General features: G+C 41.5%; 1 protein-coding gene across 3 annotated transcripts in view; it reads right to left on the bottom strand.

Annotated features, from left to right (window-relative positions):
• The window catches only part of CCNY (cyclin Y), a 188,338-nt gene that overhangs the window by 154,387 nt on the left and 13,067 nt on the right, over nucleotides 1–20,884 (bottom strand). The gene's annotated exons all lie outside the window — the stretch shown is intronic.

Raw genomic sequence — 20,884 nt, 5'->3', positions numbered from 1 at the left:
CCCATCCCTGGTGCAGCTGAGAGGGGGATGAGGGGCATGGCTAGGCCCCAGCCAGCTGGTTGAGTATGTGGGGGCGGGCGGGCAAGGATGGAAGCAGCCCCTGACAGATAGAAGGGGAGGCATGGCCAGGCCCTGCTCAAGAGGAGGCAGGGAGCCCTGGCCAGGCCCTGGCCAGAACATAGAATGGTGGATAGGGGTTTAAACCCCTTCCCCCATATGCACCGGACCCCAGCCGGGGTCTGCCTGGCAGAGGTGCAGCAGCCCCTGACTGGCTTCTCCACACTCGAGTGGAGGGCATAGCCAGCCCCTGACAGGCTTAAACACCCACCCCGCCGCCTCAGCATGCTGGCAGGCCCCCTCCATCTCCACTCAAGCTGAGATAGGGAAAAGCCTGTCAGGGACTGATTCGCCCCCATCAGGCAGACCCCAGCTGGAGTCCTGTATGGGTGGCAGAGGGGTGTAAACCCTCCTCCCACCCTCCACCTCAGTGTGCTGGCCAGGGCCTGGCCACACACCTGACTCTGCACTCGAGCAGGGATTGGGGAAAAGCCTGTGAGAGGCTGCTTCCCCCTCTCCAGGCAGATTCCTGCTGGGGTCCAAAGACAGGGTCCCCCCACCACTGATAGTGCTCCAGCTAGGGAACAGAGGGGCAGGTGCAACCCTGAAAGACAGCACAGCCCAGGGATGCAAAGCATCCTGGGATGCAGGGGGACAAAGTTAACTTGAACTGGGAAGGGGTCTGGGACAGAAGTTCCACAAACTGGTTTGGCCTAAATCAGCTGTGTCTGATACTACATCCAACCAGGTTTATCTTAAAGCAGTTTCGGCCACTTTGAAAGCGGTTTAAGTGCAGAGCTTCTGCTGTGCTACAAATCTGAACTAGTTCCTGATCACTTAAACTGATTCATATGCAACCTCTGTCCCTAGCCAAAAATGTTCAGCCCTGAGGAATGTTCTAACTTGTAAAAACACCCAGAAACAAGTCTATTCTGGGCCCACTCCTGACTAGCTTCCAAAAGGAGTAAAACAATAACTCAGCATACCCAAATGGTAAAAAAAAAAAAAAAAAAAGAGCCATACTGGTCAAAGTAAAAGATTTAACAAAGCCTATTTAATGACATGTTGCCAAACTCCAAGAGAATAAAGGAAGTCAGAGATGCAACACTGCCCTTTGAACAGTGCGCCCCATTATTTTGCAAGGCTGCAGTCATCCCTATTCCATTTTTTCCAACAATTGCACAAGATTTCAGGTTAGCCTTGAGGAATATCACTTCCCAAGATTATCAAAATCCATTCACAAAACCATAACAGCACAAACAGGAACATGGAAAGCCTCCAAAATGCAGGAAATGTCTAGACACCATCTCCAGGCCCATTCTCTCCTTGCCTCTTGGAGTCTAAAGGAATAAACATATAAAACTACAGTTCACCCAATCCCCAGCATTTATAAAAAGAAAAAGGATCTTACTCACTGAAATGTCTGTGTAAGAAAACAATATTGCTTTAGAAATGGTTCAGCTACTTTACAGACAACTCCAAACTAATCAAACTGACATCTTTCAGATATTTCTAGTTTCTATTATTTGTATAAAATTTTATTTTCACCAGGAACATTGCTTTGGAATTGTGGTTTTAAAACCTACGTAACAGCTGTTCTACTGAAACCAAGTAACCAGCATAACATTTCAGAACACAGAAGTAAAATGATTACGCTGGGATTTCTGTCCACTGAATATACACTAGGGCAAACAGTGAAATACGTCATCGCGCTCCATCCTGCCACCGGCTCAAATGGAATCAGAATTTATCTATAGGAATCAATTCTACATGTGAACGAGCGGATTTGAAAACGCACACTGGAACGTGTGTTTGAGGATTAAGAAGGCAGGTTCAAACCCTTAAGAAGGATTATGGTTCTCAGATAAATGAGAGTGGATGCCATCAATTTATTGTGAATTAGCATCAGACTCTAGGATTTTCCAGAATTTAGAGCGTTTAAAAGTCTATAAATAATCCAGTAGCAGAAGATCTGTTAAAGGTCTGGATTATTCAGAATTAAGCTTTCCTAACAAAGAAGCAAAGATATAGATCCCAAATAAACACCCCAAATAAGAGGTCACCCACACTCATTTAGGGACACGTGTAAACCCTAAAGCTTTGTTTATATTCATTTTCTAACAAGAGCAAAAATCAGAAGCCTGCCCAGAGTGAATTATAGTACCAAGCACTAGGCTGAAAAGGCCTAAAAAGCCACCAATCATGCTAACAACCTGTGCATTATGGTACCAGGCAACAGGCTGAACAGGCCTAAAAGCTACTATGCATCACAAGAAACAAAAGTATCTTTAAGTAACATTGCTGATCAATTCAAATTGAACAAAAACATTTCACATACATGCAACACTTCAAAAAAAATCTTTTTTAACATTAATGAAACACAACACAATATAGCTAGTGTACCTGCTACAGCAGACAATCTAATTATAAATTTAAATCTACAGGATCGTCTTATTGCCTCAGAAGGGAAAGTTATTTATGCTTATTGAACTCAAGGAAGTTTTTAATGATCAGGTTTCTAGTTCTTAATTCAGCAGTACTGTACCAGAGGAGTTGCCCAAATTTATACAAACAATATCAGCCTTCCTCCTTGGATTCAACTCCCAAAGCCACACCACACTGCCATTTAAAAGACTGGGGGGAGGGGATTAATCCATTATATACAAAATTAATTAAAATATTTCTAAAACTCTCCTTTCATCTGGTTTGAACTGAATGGTTTCAGCATACCTTTTAGTGGCCACTAGCCCACCATAAAAATCCAGACAGAGTGGGAAGTCCTTTTGTAAAAACACCTTTAGTGCTAGAGGACTGAGGGCATTTGTTTTCATTTCCACTAATAGCTCTCCATCTTTAAATATTATTTTTTACTCTTCTGTTGACAGTGGTCCCAAGTTTAAGGTTCTACAGTAACGCTGTCATTAGCTATTTATAAATCAGTCAGGTCTTTAAAAAGACCTCAAGTATGACAGGAAAAAAAAAAAAGAGAGAGAATGAGTAAAGCCAGCAAGGGGGGGCGGGGCATGGCAGCAGTGTTCCTACTTGCATATCATCTAAAACTGACTGGTAAAATAAACTGTGCATGCACCTCCTAACACATTACACATGGCCCTGGAACTGCACAAATCTGAATGGAAAGTTTATACCTACACTGTTTCTTGGGTTTGGGGGACCAGAAAAATAAAGAAAAAAGGGAAAGAGAGGTAATTACAAAAGAAAAAGCATATGAGCCTTACTGTTCCAACTGGAGCAAAGCAGTGCTTACAGAGTGACAAACATTTCTGATCAGTTCCTAACTGTGTGGATAAGATTCCCTGCACTGAACTAGGAACATAACGTACCCATTTAAATAGAGTTCAACTGCAGTACCAAAACATTTATTTAATTAAACAGTAAGAATCGAAACAGGTTTAACTGTTTGATTTTCCTCTAAATCGATACCAATTATTTAATTTCAGCCAACTATTCCTGAATCCAAACTAAGGCCTTTAAAACTCAATCAAAAGTGAGATTAGATTAGTTCTTTAACAGTGTGCTAAGAAAAAGAATCCACACTTGCTGCATGTAATTTTTTAATATATTAGATAGATCTAATTATAGATTTCATAGATTTTTAGGGTTGGAAGGGACCTGAGTAGATCGAGTCTGCCCCCCTGTCCTGGGCAGGAAATAGCACTGGGGTCAGCTGACCTGGTGCTTTTCTAGTCTCCTCATAAAAACGCCCAAGATAGGGAGAGCCCCACCTCCCCTGGAAGCCCATTCCAGATTTTGCCAACCCTCACCATAAAGAATTTTTTCCTAATGTCTAATCTATATCTGCTCTCCATCAGTTTATGGCCATTGTTCATAGTAACCCCAAGGGACACCCTGGTAAACAGTATCCCCTATTTCTTGCCTTCACCCCTCCCCCCGATGAATTTGTAGATGGCCACAAGATCTCCTTCCCAGCCTCCTTTTGCTGAAGCTGAAGAGATTCAGGTCCCTCAGTCTCTCCTTGTAGGACCTTACCTGGAGGCCCTTAACCATACAGGTAGCCCTCCTCTGGACCCACTCAAGGTTATCCACATCCCTCTTGAAGTGTGGTGCGCAGAACTGGACGCAGTAGTCTAGCTGCAGTCTTACCAATGCCACAGAGGGGAAGTATCACCTCCTTAGACCTGGTCATGGTGCTCCTTCTAATGCATGAGAGTACAGTTGGCTTTGCTTATCACTTTGTATTATGAATTGTAAACATTTTCAAAAGCAGAAAAACAACTTGAAATCTAGTTAATTATAAAAAGTTATAAAAATACTGTTAGCTATTTTACCTGCCTAAAGACTGCCTCAATTTTTGAAGGGGGAGGGAGAAAGGAAGACTTTTTCGGTCCTTCTTTCCTCGCTGTCATGAAAAAGCTGAACAACCAGCTGACAAGGGAAAAGGAGTCCCACCAACTTTAAGAGGAGTAGGACCAGGAGATCAGGTCCTGATCCTGTAAACACTTCGTCCACACAAATAATTTAATTGGTTCCAGAAGGGACTATTTATAGCAGAATTTGCAAGCTTAGTGTTACTAACTAGACAGAAAAACAGTGGAACCAGGTATTTCTGTTTCACCTGAGCAGTTTTTTTGTTTTTCTTTTTCTTAGGTAAGTTTCTCATGCAGCAATAAGGAAACATAAATGTTTAAAAATAAGAAATGTAAGCCATACTACCTGCCAAAAGGACTCACAAGGACAACCATAAGGTTTCAACCCATTTTTTCCTTCAAATAAGCCAATTAATTTCAAATAGAAACAGAAAAAAACACCACCTAATTACAGACCATAATATACAACTAAATAATGAATCATACCCCATAATTTAAAATTTCAAAACTACTAATCTCAAGGAGACACGCAGACTGATTTATCCAAGACACAGAAAACATTGCAAACAAAATTCTACTTCTACATCCTGAGGTTTACCAGTACATAAACCTGTAAGGAAAGCAAATACAGAGGAAAAGCTGACACATGTTCTACCTTTTCTCGGTAAGGAGAGAAAGCCAGATGAAAATGTAGGAGAAAGAGGGTCAAAAGAACAGAACAGATAACACTAACATTTTCCTATACCGTGACCTTACCAGGAGATAGGCAAGCCCAAAGAAAAACATGCTCTGATTTCAAGAAAATGTTTCCTCTCTGCGCTATAAAGAGCAGGAATTTAAGGTCCGTACCATTAGAAAAAGCAGCAAACCCAACTGAAAGACTCTGTAATATTCTACATGTTCCAGAAAGGATGAGGACAGGGACAGATGGACAATTACACCGTTTTGAGAAAGTACAGAGATTTATCATCATCCAACTGAAGCCATCATTCAGCTATCTGCTCCTATTCAATGTTAAGTGGAAGTTATACTGTACTAAAGTAGCTTACACTTGATTTAAAAAAAAAAAAAAAAGGTTTAGGTTACCATTGTTTAGCTTCACTTACTGCAGCAAAGAAGCAGGCAGATGAAATAATTACAATGGACCGTTTAATACACACACACACACACACACACACCACTCTCAAGTCACTCCCTTCCTTCACATTAAAATAGGATAATAATTAGGTTTCTATTGATATGGACAAATTAAGCCACCAAGGAAGAGAAAGTGACCTTTACAATTGGTGACAGTCAATACTGACTCTACTGGTGTCACTCACATGTCTGCTGAATTTCTATTCGCATCAGTTGCTTTATCAATCCCATCTTCAACTATAACCTAGTGAGTCTAAGAAGAAGAGAAGACCAAATTTCTTCTCAGTTCCCCCTCAAAACCGATCCATTCAAAGCACGATGGAATGTACAGATTGGTGCAGTTACTGTTATTTACAGCAAGAATCTCAAAGTTGGATACTTTTAGCATTGTTCCATCTTTTCTTTCAACTAAATAATAATCTAGTGTAAGATTAAGTGCTATTACACAAAACCTTAATGAGAAAGCAAGGACCAAGGCTTGGAGCACAAAGAAAGGAAGAACCAAGATCTAGAAGGCCCTAAAATTCTCTAGCACACCTCTGTGACTCCTACCCGTCAGACAAGCAAGTGAAGCGAGTGTAGTCCAAAAGAGCACAACAAGTGGTAAATGAAAAATTAAAATCCATTAGTTTGCAACAACATTGTCAAGATGGGCCCAGAAATCAGTGCTTAAAAACAGAGATATCAAATCATACAAAAATTTCACTAGATTAGCATAACAGCAACCCAAGTTTTGCTGTATAGACAAGTATAGACCTTGTTTTTGAAAAGCAGAATGAGGGAAAACAAGGATTTTTCCAGGAGGTATGGCTGCAGAGAGTAGGAACAGAGTCTAATCTTCAGCTGGCTCATCCTCCCTTTCCTGCTTAACTAAAGCTAAAACCCTAGCTGCTGCTGAAGAGCTAAAGTCTGTTTAAGGCTGTGAAATAGGAGGAGAGAGACCAGGAACTGCTAACAGTCAATAAGCTTGCCCCAAGGAAGTTTAGCTTGATTAATGGAACATGAAGACCATTAAAAAGAGAAAGAGAATTGTTAACAACTGTGAAGTGAAGAACAATGAGCCATTAAGTCAACCGACTCCCCCAGCTGCCTGAATAGTAATGCCACAGCTGCTACACTGGAGAAGGAATCAAAGGAGGATTCTTATATTCTGATATGCATTCTGAAATTCATCTTCCCCACTTTATATACACACCCCAGTTTTGGAAGCCAATTTTGGAGGGGTGGGGTGGGGGGAGGAAGTGCATACTGTATGTGAGAAAATAAAGTAATTGCTGTTTCCTAACAGATGGCAATGAAACTGCAAGTACCAAAACAGGTTCTTTCAGTTACAAGGATCACTAAAGTTATCTACAAAACTATACATCTACCTAGTTATCTTACTATTTCAGACTGCTTCCCGTTCTCTGTATTATACAAATCACCTTTCACAGAACATCAAAAGCACTAGTAAAATCCTCGTGGACACTTCAGATCACTCATTCACCACAGAGGCACAGATGCCTCTAAACTGAAATACAATACTGTTGTACTGTGTTACCTGCTGCACTGTTTTATAATGACTTCTTCAGATGAAAATTCATAGCATTTTAAGGTAAGCAAAATTTAATTGATAAAATAGTGTTTAGCAAAAAAATCCTGCCATTTAACAATCCTATTTTTGTATTAACTGGCACAGAACGCAGTTATTTTGTACTGGAAGCTACAGAGAATTCAATGTTCCGACTAGCTGGTTTTCTAAGATCTTTAGATAAGAAGAGCTATAGAAATGAAAACCATCATTAATAAAATGTGTGCAAAACAATAACTTTGGCAAAAGTAGAAATTGGAGGAAGTGGTTACTTAGAAGTAGGTAGTGGTAAGCAATTGCAGAGAGAGGACTCAATAATAATTGCATCTACAGCAGTCTATACTGTTCAAATACAAAAGCAAATAAAGTTCCATTAGTCAAGATAGCCACTTCAGTTGTGCTTTGGGGATTCTGATGCACTATAGGAATACAGCCTAAAAGGCATGTCAAAATAGCTTTGAAAAAAATATTAAAAATATAGATGAGAAAAATTACAAAACCCCCAAATCCAAAGCCAAATAAGACACACATTTTCAGAAGAGGGTGTTCAGGAGAAGAAGAAAGAGCACTCAGCAGGTAAAACCTCTCCAAACTCAGATTGGTATACAAAAATTAGATGACTGAAAGCAAATTAAAGTTATTTTAAACGTTGCCTCCCTCCCTACTACCTCCCACAGGAAAAATCCATGAAAAAAAAAAAGAGGATGCATCTAAAGGTCTTCGACAGTGGTCGGCATTAGAAATACTTATAAATATAAAAAGTTACATAAGTTAGTAAAATGATTCACATTTTCCACTTAAATAGTCTGGAATAAATATTCCAGACACCTCTCTCTGCTCTAAATCTTTATTTTGAAATCTAATCTCTACGATAAGCGTAATCTCCTTACAGAATTTTCCTTTACCCATTACTTAGGGAAGTACGAAGGTATTTGACATTTAAAAGTCACAAACATTTGGCTGCAGTCTGAAATTGTAATAATGCCTTCTGCTTGGACTCTGTCTTCTGAACAGCTTGTCAGGCTTTTTTTTCTGTTAAAGCTGGTACCAGTTTGGATTCTCACAAACGTCAGTTGTTCATAAGCAGCCTAGCACCCACTTCACTATCCCACTTGTAGGAAACACAGCTCTCAATGGTACTTCAGGTGTTCCTCCCTCTCCACAACAGCCATTTAAAAGAGTTTCAGAGGCCTCCTGCACTTCAAGCTCAGCTTCACTCCTCAAAATACTTTCAAGTAACTCTTTTCTATACATCTTCCAAATTCCTTTTGATGACCTCCCAAAGGGCCCAGTTTCCCTGCTACACAACATTGTGCCTGGTTCTCCTTCCAAATTTCAGGCTAATATTTTGATTTCCACATTTCATCTCACTACCTCCAGTAAAGCAGTTTTTAATTTGAAAAAACTGTTTCATATACCCAACATATAATTTGAAGTCCACCTTCTCTCTGGAAGAGGTTTTTCACTTGTCTAAGTTACGCTTCCCTGGATATATAAACATACACATGTGTATATGCCAATGTTTTTCCTATAACATACCACGTTACAACATGTTATAACATAAAATAAAACTGCAGAGATGAAATCGTTAATAGAGCCTTTCTGCCACACTTCTGCCCCCCTTCAGCTCTGTAATGAAAGCTCTTGCAAGAAGGTGGATTTCAGCGCAAGGTCATGCAGCAGATGTAAAGCACATTCCAACAGCAGAAGATTGCTTTTTAAAAACACTATTTGTGCCTCATCCCACTGATAGCTACACAACCGTCTAGTCTACAGGGAATGGCTGGTGATCTCAAAGCAGTTCCTACTGAACATATACATTCATCACACATAGCAGTCTAGGTAGAGAAACCAAGTACTAGGTAGGCCTCGAGGCTGAACCATAAATCACTGAGAAATGGTCCTCCATGTCAAAGTTGACATGAACAGAAAGGGTGCTGACAGAGAAACACCCTCACTCGCTCCCCATGCTTTTTCCATTTCAGTCAGTAAGGCTGATAATACAGTATCTAACTATCTCAAAAGTGAAGGTTAAATTGACAGCACATCTGTATATAGCTAATGTCTCCTGGTAAAATATGTGCACAGGGGGTCTGTGTTTATCAGAAGGGGGTGGGGGGAGCAAGAGCTCCACCCAACCAAATTAAAAACCAAGTATTAGGAAGTAAAAATAGGACTTTCCTATTTTGACATGATTAGCCTAAACAAAGTATACTAAGTGAAAGAAAATCTTTAGTTCACTCAGGACACACCTCATGGTCAGCTTTCTCTAGATCAGTATGTAAAGAGCAAGAAAGGCTGCAGCTATGACCCAAAAGCCATATTAAAAAAATATATATACCTAGTCACTCCAATGATTAACCCCAACCCCTAAGTAAGAAGCCTAGCCCCCTCATCACTATCCCAGCCAACCAATACACAGAAAAGGAGGGAATTCTGTGGCTCCTATCGGAGTACAAGTCTTTTTCAAGCTACTAAGAAACTGCCATGTTTGAATTCCCTGCACCCTCCTACAATAATCTTTGTCTTTTGGGAAAAGGAAAGTTCTCTCTCTCTCTCACACAACTAGGAAGCTTTTCTTGGTCTTCCATTTAGAGGAAAGGGCAAGGAGCAGACTTCTATTTTCTACCGTATCTCCCATCTCAACTCCTATCTTGGGTCTTTCTGAACTATCAAGAACCTTACCGTCTTGAATCAGTCACAATCAATCTATCTGTAGAAACAATATACATGAGGAAAAAAAGCTATGCAACCGTTAAAATATGCTATACATGTCAGATCACCCACTGAGAATAAAAAAAAAGAAAGTTTCTACATCCAAATACAGTTTTGCCTAATGCCTGTATTGCCACTGGTCCATGTACAGCTTCATCACCACAAATTTTTCCTACTCCTTTCCTATTCCTGCTATAACAGAAGGAACCCGATTTATATCGTTTACAATTACCCTTCAGTTCTGCAAGCCATTTCTCTAATATATGCTACTTGCTACCCTGATAGGCAGGACAACTTAGCTACAGACTGTTTTCCTGAGTCAGATACACATATAATAAGGAATGTAGTACTCCATACATACATGAAATCCTGAGTATATTTCAATGGGAGTGTGAAATCCTACCAAGTCCACCAGACGATAAGGAAAGACCAAAAGAGATTTGAAATAGGTTTTCTATGTATCCTTTCTACAAGAAGAAAACTTAGGACTGGAAAGATGATTTTATCCTTCTGGGAAACTATAAAAGGTTGTAGAGAAGAGAGGACAAGACAAACCAACCAGATTTCCCCAAACAGCTATTAAGAAAACAAGTAAGTACTGCATTTACTTGAATTTAATAAGAGGGTTCCCTCTGCCCCCCCCAAATCAGCATGGGGGAAAAAAAGAACCTTGTCTTATTCTCATTCCAGGAAACTCCCCTATTAAACACATTACCCATTACTAAACTGCTGCTAGAAGCAGCATGTGCTCAGACATGGAAACCAATTGTGAAGTTGACTAAATGCAACCCATGCTGAGCAGGCCCATAAAGCAGCTGGCCCATACTGTGCAAGCACACTGATGGGAACCTTTTGCTTATGGCCCTTAAAAACAAAAACAACCCCCCCCCCCCAAAAAAAAACAGGTGGGTGTTCCCTCTGCAGGGAACTTGCACTGGGCCTAGAGATACTACAATACCAGGCCAGCCCCAGGAAGGCCAGAACTTCCCCTGACACCCTGTCTTCGACGCCAAAAAAAGGCCGAAATGCTGATGGGAACCTACTACAAGGTTAAGATAGTGCAGCCTATCTGAATAAGATATAGTGCTGATTGTGCTCAGTCCCACTCTGTGCCAGCTCTTTTGTAAGTATATCACTACATTCCATCACTGGATAAGAATATAGAGCAGTGCCTTTCTTTCCCATTTCCAATGATTCCTGTTTCTTCACTAGCCTTAAATGTCTGGCAAAGAAACATCAAATTTCTGTGCAACTGAGAGGCTTTTCTTCCCCTCTTTCCCCCACCTTGTCATGTGATTAATGTGGTCCCACCCTCTATGGGGTGGAAATGCACCAGGCATCCCTGCACCTCATCTGCATGTCGACTTTTGGAAGGCCCCAGGGTTCGTGGCAAGAACACCTGGTTCCCATTTTGAGTGGAAAGCTAATTAGCACTGAATCCTGTGTAGTGGTGGTAGGGTAATCTGGAGTACATGCACACAGAATCACAGAAATAGAAACACACTGCTTGGCTATAGGGTCACCATGGCTTGAAATGCTTTCAACTGTTCTGGAGCCCAGTCCAATGAACTAATCATGAGCCTTCTGCCTCTGGACTAATATAAAAAAAAACCAGTTTATACTACATATAAGCAGATTCAAAAGTGATGCTCAAAAACATGTTTATGGCGTACCTGTGCTGAAATTTGCACTGCACCAGGCAAGGCTGGCATCAGTCAGACCCACAGTAGATTCCTGTTCCTCATCGCAGTTTCTGCCCTCTTCTCTGTCCCTTCCCCCATGCCCCACCTCCCTTATTGGTCACATGCAGCTAATGTCCACATTGTGCTTGAGGAGGGAACAGAGCCCGAGCAAGGTCTGACAGTGAAGGTGGGGGAGGTAGGAAGGCTGCAGAGGGAAGAAGTTGATGGGGCCACCTGACCCCCCCTACCCCCACCCCAGCCACTTTTTCCTGTTGTAGTAGTAGAAGGGCAATGAATTCAGGACAACCCTCTGATAATTAATTAGATTCTACACCTGGAAAACTATAACTAATTTAACATTTTCATATATAAAATCTAATTATTGGGGGACTGTCTTGTATTTGGGTAAATACAGCAATACTGTAAGTGATAACGTGACAATTTACACTGGACTCAAAAGGGATTGATGAAAAGATGACATTCACGTTCTGTGCTGCCCTTGTCTTGAGGTTAATCACTATCCACTACCCAGAAAAAAGCATACACTTAACATCTATATCCCACATTATCTCCTCTGCTTGTTTTTTGCCATTCCCTAACAAAGAGTTCATAAGATTACCTGTTAGGCTGGGCCAACAATTTACAGCAGGAGATGTCAAACTCACCCTGTGCCCTTGGCAGGCTCCAGACCACAGGGCTCTTTGTGGGCAGGATCCATGGGTAAGTGGCACAGGTGATAGGACCAGCAGAGGAAGCAGCAGCAGCAACTATGGCAGGGCCAGAGGCCTGAGCCAAGCAACCACTTCACAGGGCAGAGGCAGCACAAGCTGTGCATCAAGACAGCTTTCGCTCATCTGCCTGCAGACAAGGTCAAGACCAGTGGGGCCCCTGATTCTGCAACAGGTCCTACTCCCAAATTTTCTGGCCTGTCAGAAATATGCCAGGCCAGATCGAGTATACAGCATTTTCCTATGCATAACCAGCTAGGGATTCAAGGAACTAGATACATAGTTGTTACACACTGACTCTTTTTGGGCTCCTTCCTTGCCCCATTCTTGCTTGTCTTCTTTTGCAGAGCAGCTGGGAAGACATCACTGTCCAGCTTTTGGAGGCAGGGACAAAAAAGACAAACAAAAACTAATTAGTGGTTGTTGTTACCTCTACTTATTTTACAGGTTCACAGCAGGGACCTATTCTGTCACCAACCTGACCCAGAGTTTCTTGTCTTCTGTATTTGAGGAAATAATTTTGATTTCTCATACTTAAATCTGACATCAAATCATTTGCTATCAAACCAAGTGATCTAACTGCAAGTTCTTGGTTAACTTACACTTCTGTGCTTCAGTTCTAGCTTTCTACGTGAGAAATATTGATCAAAACTTCATAAGATATACAGAGTAAAGCCATTTGGAAAAGTAGAGGTTGGATGGCATACTGATTTGTCAGTCAAGTGTTTTAAAGGTTATATACTGTTAGCAACTTACAGGGGGAAAAAAAACCCACCACATAATTGCTTTTTCATTGCAACTAGAATTTATTATGGGGTTTTTTGTTTTGTAAAATAAACATAAAACATCCTGCATCTTAATTAAGGAAGTTAAAAAAGATGCACTACAAACTGTATCTTAATCAGTAGATATCATCTACTAACACTATTCCTAGTAAACAGTTTAAAGTAGACAGCCAGATCCTCTGGGGTACATATATCAATGTAGAGTCACTGTTTTTAGCAGACCTGCACTGATTTACTACAGCTGAATACTTGACCCTAAATATTTATTAAGTTATAGTGCTGGATGAACAGCACTCAACAAATCAGCCTAAGAAGGTTTAAATTCTTATGGAGCAGATAGAGTACAGGCAGCAGCAATACAAACTTTTTCAATTCCCTCAAAACTAAAACTGGAGAGAGAGCCTCTCACCTCATAACAACAGTTGTTAGTTTTCCATTATGCGAAAAGGCTCACAAATATGTTGAAAGAAGAATAAATGTTGGGTTATACCGTACTGCAAGGAATGTAGAAGACAAAGATAAAGTGCTTTCATTCTGGTCACAAATATTGCCATTATCATGAAAGTACTTTTAGTAATAAAGGTCTACTGTATTATTAATATTCGTTTACAGGATCAAGATGTTCTCCTCAAGGGGGAATGCCTTCTAAGCTGGAGAATATTATAATTGCCATGAAGAGGCAGAAGAGGCAAGAGATTAAATATTTAACTTCAAAGTAAGTCCTATTTCCAAGATGCAGATATATTATCTGTCAAATAACCTGATGCCTGAATGCCTTTTCACTTTTACTCTAAAGCCTGTCTATCCTGAGTTTTCACTTTTCTAACAGGCAAAGAGTGAAGGATTTGTTTAATTCTCTTCATTACTGCCCAAGCTGTAAAGTCTACAACATCTTTCAAGCTTAACTCACACACACATAAATGTAAGCGATTATATATCACAACAGTACAATAAGATAAAATAATGAAATGCTTCTGTAGATCATTTCTGACCCTAGTTTGGTTATTGGCTCAATACCTTCCAAATTAAGCTAACAATAACCCTTTTAACCAATCCAAAACCAAGCCAAACTGAACAGTGACTACTGATTTACCAGTAACTTATTTACTAAGACACATGCGTTTCATTTAAATTCACTGAAATCCCTATAAGTAATTAAGTGCTTGGATACAATGCTGTTAGGTATTATAAAGCGTCTTACAGTAAACACATTAAACTCAAAAGTTATTAATTTAGGCCCTAATTTGGGAAACCACTTAAGCAAATGACATTTTAATTATTGTAGCAGAGTGATATTGTAGGTCTGATGAAGAATGTCTTACATTTGAAAGCTTATATAACTCTATCCCAGCTACACAGTTGTTCCAATAGAAGATATCACCCTAAGAAATCCTTGCCTCTCACATTACAGTGCTGTAATAACAATAAAAATTAATGAGGTCCCAGTCACAGATCATAGCCACATTGTTTTGGTTTTGTACAGCACCTAGCACAAAATGCTACACTCTGAATGGAAGACAAGAGGTAGACAATGAACAGACAGCAGCCACCATAGTAAGCAAGGTTCATAACACTTTGCCAGCCACTATCATATATTCCTCAGGCTTCATAACAAGGGCAAGTTTTAGGGAGAGATTTAATAAGCCTTAAGCAAAGGTTTAAGCTCCAAGGCTAGGGACAGACATTCAAAAAGCCAAAGCCTGAACCAATTTAACTTCTGCAGGTTAGTCTTAACCAGTGCAGGCTGAACCAGTTTCAGGACAAACACGCTCTCTGGACTGAGGCAGTGTGAGCACATGCCTTCAGTTGCTCAAGCCAGGTGCAGGGGGCACTACAGCCACCCCTCACCTGCAGGGAAGCTGTTCTGGGGGGACGTGGCCAACCCAGTCTGAACTGGCCAGAGTGGGGTTTAATTCCCCCTCCATGCCACTGGCAGGGACCCGAGGCGGGTCTGCCCGCACTCCCCGCTTCGCAGGAGGGCACCATGGCCCCCGAGGCAGAAGGGAGCAGGGATCAGGGTTAATTTCCCCTCTAACCCACTGGCAGCTGGGTGGCTCCCTGCCTGGAATAGGAACCCGGGTGTCCCTCATGCTGGAGGCCGAAGGGAGGAAGAATAACCCCATCCCTGCCCCCACCCCCAGGGGCCCTGCCTGGCCATGCCCCCTCCCCACTGCTGCTGGGATGGGCAGACCCTGCTGCTGTGAGTGGCTGAATAACCCCCTTCTTGCTGGGAGGGAGCTTGCCCCAAACACAGAGGTTGCTCGCACCATAGTGGGGTCAGCCCAACCCACCCTGGCCACCACTTTGGGCATTCTGCCCGCTGGCCTAGGGCACGGAGCCGTGGCAGCAACCAGGCCTGGCTGAGCCAACCCCTCTATGGTGAGAGCAACCTCTGTGCTTGCAGCAAGCCCTCTCCCAGCAGGAAGGGGCTTATTCAGCCACTCGCACCGCAGCAGCGTCTGCCCATCCCGGCAGCCACTCTGCTCAGAGCCAGCTCCCTCCCGCCAAGAGGGGACTTAATTCATCCACTGTTTGCTGGCATTGCAGCAGGGGTCTGCCCAGCCCAGCCGCAACAGAAGCTCACAGGGGGAGCGGGGAGGCAAATAACAGAGGCAGGGCATCCACCAATTGGGAGCCCTGGGGCTGCAAGGTAGCTCCTCCAGGAGTGCAAGTTTCTGGGCCAGGGGCTGAATAAGCCCCCTCAGTGGCTTGCCCGAGCACAGAAGGAGCAGCAGGGGCCGGGCCCTGTCCCCACCTGGCAGCTAGAGTGGTGAGTGGTGGCAGGAGCCCGTCAGTCTCCTGGCAAGACTGTGCCATGGGGCCAGCAGAGCTGTTGGGGAGCACAGCGGCACTGTGGAGGCTTGCAGGGCTCTGGCCTGCTCCACACCCCAATGCTGCTGCATGTAGCCTGAGCCCAGAGCTCAGCCCCCCACTGGGAAGTGACTTGCTCTCTCCCAAAGTGTGACAGGGGCCTATGGAGTACAAGGGCCACAGCCAGCTCCAACACCATCCACAATGGATGGAGATCCTAGCATTATGTGGCAACCGTTCAGAATACCTTCTAACTTTAGTATGGCACGGTAATGCTTACTACAGTCTCAGATATAATGTATGCTAAATGTCCAGTGTGACACGGCCCTAATGCAGTTAAAGATGAATTCTGCACCCAAATTACTTAATAAAATAGAGCTCTTAATTAACAACTCGAATTAAGTCAATGGGCTTCTGAGCTAAAGGGTATGCTCTCTCTCAAGTGTTATGCTAAAATGGCACTTTTCATTGGCTTTAATCAACGCTATCATCATACAGGGCCTGATTCAGCAAATTATGTTCCGTATGCTTAAGCTTCACTGCCTTCATTAGGAGTGAAGCAGAGGCTGAAGAGCTTCAGGACTTGAGCACAAATTTAAAGTGCTTTGAAGACAGGTTAAAGTGCTTTGCTGAACTAAGGCTTGGCACACCAAATTCTGTTGCCTCATTTCCTGCTAAAGTGTTCATATGCTGAGACCAGTTAACAAAAACTGGATGTCTTTAAAAATGTATTCCCATTGTACCTGCACCAACTGCTTCATCAAGATCAAAGCAGAATTAAAAATGCCATCCTAGAACTGACAGAAAAGTTGGGTCCAGGAAGGCTGGCACAGGTTCTTATAGTCTAGCCATTTCTACTAGTTTTTGTAAAGTAAATTAGACAGGCCAAGGTATACACCCAACTATAATATAACAAGATTTGGCAGGTGTGCTAACTTAATATATACAGCTGCCTCCAGGGTTTGATTAGTGCAGTATGATCACACAGAAAGAGCTGCTTGCAGGGCTGATGGCATCAAGAGAACATCATACCAGCAGGAAGGTACAGACTAACACGCACATGCGCACACAACCCTCCCATTTTAGTGATTTTTCAAAACACTCTGTTCTGACAAATGTATGCAAGTTTCCTCTCCTTGGAGATAAAGAAGGAATGGAAAAAAAAAAAAGAATTTCCCATTTCTCAACATAACATGGCTAAATTTTCCAATTTAGCAATGCCCTATTATAACCTACCATTATCTACACGGAGAAAGAAATATGACAAGAGGAAAGAACTGGACCATTTGGGTGCCTGTACATGAGAGTGAAGGCGACTCCAAAGGACTATAATTACAGCGCACTGGAGAAGACTCAATTAATCAAGTCTGCCAGAGTGTGGTAATCATCAGGCTCCAGCATCTCCACCCCCCCCCCCCCACCCATCCCATTTCAAAGTGGCAGTGGGGGCATTTGTTAGCTTGTCAAACAAGCTTTAGTTCAAGTGCCCCTGCTGCCATTTTGAAGCACAGGGATGCTGATACACAAGACCCTGCAGCACATTAATTAGAGCAGCTCTCTAATTCATTCCAAGTTGAATGAGAAGCATTCTAATTTAATTATAGTGGCTCTTGGCACTAATTAAGGCACCGCCCTCCCCACCCCTGGAATACCTGTTAAAGTGCCCTTAAGGTTCAGATGTAGCATCAGTTACTGTGATGGGAGAAGCAGGGGTGTAACCCAAATACCATATCTTCCTCACATGGAACGTGCTTCAGAATATGATATAGACCTTATTTTTGAAAGGCAGAAGAGAATAAAAAAAAAAGATCTTTTCTTGTAGTAAGTAACTGAGCAGCAGAGCTAGGCAGCAAAGCATATACATTGTTTTACTCCCCGAGAGTCGAATACAAAACTTACTTTCACTTTTGCCCATAACTAGCAGAAACTGTTCTTATAGTATTTCTTGCATATAATGTGCATTGAAATTGCCAGCAGCTGGTTTCTGGGGAAATGCATGTTGTATGTGAGAAAAAATATTTGTTCTATGACTTGCAAATCTTAACATTGCTTCCAACAAACAGTACTTGTATACAGCTATCTATGTAGTACAGTATTTTTTAAAGCATGAAAAATATTTTTATGCATGGCAACCAAGTAGACTACTCACATGCATATGTGCATTGTGTGCTTATGATGCACATAAGGTCATTAATACAATGATGATCAAAAATATATTCAATGCTACTGTGCATCAGTAATCACAGATTATAAAAATAAGAGTTATCCTCTGACAGCTATTTGTTCTGACCTTGTGCAGACTTGAAAGAGTAAGGATCATATCATTGCCCCTGCAGCAAAGATAGCAGGAAACTGGTATGTGAAGCAGCTGTTAAAAAGCCAACATAGGATTGGAATGTATAGAATATTGACAAGCAAAATACACTGAAAATTATAATGGTATCTTACACATCTCAATGGTATCCTCTAGTTTAGAGCACTACTACATACAGCTCTGATCATCATACCTCAAAGGAGTACAGCAAAAACAAAGGCTCCAGAGATGGGTAAAAAGATTAGACACAAAGATTTCCATATAGAGAGAGAAAGAAAAGGCTGTGCCAGGTAAGATTAAAGAGGAGAGAGATGTGACAGAACAGGAGATATGTACACAAAATAATGCACAAAACAGAGCAAGAAAAAATCAGACAATTTCATTTAACTCTGATAATACAGGAACAAGAGGACGGTCAATCAAAGTGAAAGGCACCAATTCCACATCCTAGAATAGATTTAAGATTGTATTGCTAACATGCCAGGATAATAGAAAGGTGGTTTACTGATGGAAATATTATCCTTCAAAATGTTATGTAAAACAGAACACCTATATACGCCAGCTCTTGTACAAGTTAAAAAGTCTTGCAACACATTATTCCAAGAGAAGAATGAAAATGCATATTTCAACTACCTAACCAATATTTTGTCATTGAGAGCAGAAATAAGTCCCACTTCTGACTTTTGGGTGCCAATTAGTCCCTCATTCCAGACAGCTTCCAGGTTTTAACGCCTCAAGTGTTTGGGTTGTATGCATTAAAATTCAGATATTTGTTATGAAAAAAAAACTGCTTCTACTAGAATAATTTAAAAAAGAAGCCTGCTTTTAGGCTTCTTAAGAACTGTTCCCCAAAAACGTATATGTCCAGGTAAATGTGATCCGATACTGGCCACTTATCTTAAACTTAACATGTTGTTGTGAGGACACAGTTTGTTGGGTACAGCATTTACATACTACACTACTTGGGGCAAAAGCTGCAAAAAGATTTTATTAAACAAATCAACTAAGAAGTGAAATTTTACACAAAACAGTTAGTTAAAACTCACCTATTACACATTAGTTTCATTATGTCATGGATTTCCAAGGTCTTCTAAATTAGAGAAACCTTCAACCCTCAAAAAAGTTACTTACCTCAAGCAAGATTGCAATGATTTATATTTTGTATTCTATTTCCTTCTGTACCTTACATCAAGATGATAACAGTATTTTGCTAATGCAACATGATGAGAATTATTACTATGCCAAATGGCTATTTGTGAAAAGAGCGGACTTTGTCCTCCAGGCAATGAGGTTTAAAATAAAGTGTTTTTTCTACCTGTTTCACCCACCCACCTGACTTGCTAAAAATCTGTACAAACTATTATTTTTGTCAGGCTGGAATATTAATGGTAAAAGGGTTTAACTAACCAATGGCACTGAGAGAGTGATTTAGAATGAAGACAGAGCTGTCTTTGCGCGCACACACACACACACACACACACACGCGCGCGCGCGCGCATGCACACAGGCACCTCTTTCGGCATCTGCGCCACAGGCTGGCCATCATTAGTCCACACTACAGAGCTTCTGCCACTACAGATGCAGCAAATGCCAACACAAGTTTTTCTACCAGCATAATTACAAGTCCTCCCCAAAAACTACAATCCAAGCCAATAAGAACATTTTTCTCTAAGCATAGCTATGTCTACACCAGGGATTTTTGCTGACAGTTGCTTCAAAAAAACCTCTGTAGTGTAGACTAAGCCTTAGTCCTCCAAACCAAATGTTGTTTATTTTAATAACAATATTTAAGAAATGGGGGTGGGGGCAGGACAGGAAATAATGTAAAGTAAACACACAGTCAGACCGAAGAAGCATGTGATGGAGGACTATACACTCTTTAAGATAGAAACATGAAATTATATTTAGTATAACTGCAATGCAGTTATAAAGAGCACATAGAGACCTACATTTCTACCTTAACTGACTGGGATAGCCAATTTACAACCACGTCTCTCAAAAGAAGAAAGCTATTGGTATTAAAATGAAAGCAGAGGTTGACTCTGATCAGTACACAAGCGAACAATGTACTGAAGTACACTGTACACAAGAGAAACTATGTACTACCATAACCTTCCATTAAAAACAAATCTGCCAACCTGTACAGCAAAAATCTTTATACTGTAAGATTCATGGTCATGAAAATTCCTTTAACCTGCATTTCAGAGAAATTACTTTAAAACAATACTGTAAGTAGGAAAGATGCATACATGCTAATTTTGCAAACCAACAAATGATAAAATATACTCTATTTACTCAAATCTAGGATGACCCTGAATTTAAGACAATCTACCACTTACTAGATTGTAAAAACAGCAACTTATACATGTGTTTTAATTTTCCATGTCTAGAATCCAGTTATTGGAGGGTCCTCTTAAATTCTTCCCTTTTACCACTGCCACAGGGAAAGTAGTGGCAGGGAGCCTGCTCCATACCCCTTGCTCCCAATGCTTAAACCCCTGCTGCCCATTCCTACCTCCCAGTGCCTTCCCACTCCTACCACTTGTCCCTCTCTTCTGCTTATCCCCCCCCACACACATTAGCAGCTGTTCTTGCTCTCTCTCTTCTAGGGGCAAGGAGCACCTGGCCAGCCAGGCAATAGAAGTGGCTCTGGCTTCAGCCTCCAGCCCCAGGGTCAGAACTGGAGCTGCAGCAGCTCCCCCACTGCTCTGAATGCCCCTTCCCCATGCTCCCCCTACT

The sequence above is a fragment of the Alligator mississippiensis genome, chromosome 5 (genome assembly GCF_030867095.1).
Source record: "Alligator mississippiensis isolate rAllMis1 chromosome 5, rAllMis1, whole genome shotgun sequence".
In the NCBI taxonomy this organism is placed as follows: domain Eukaryota; kingdom Metazoa; phylum Chordata; order Crocodylia; family Alligatoridae; genus Alligator; species Alligator mississippiensis.
The sequence above is the reverse complement of the archived record's forward strand: the minus strand, read 5'-3'. Positions and strand labels throughout refer to the sequence as shown.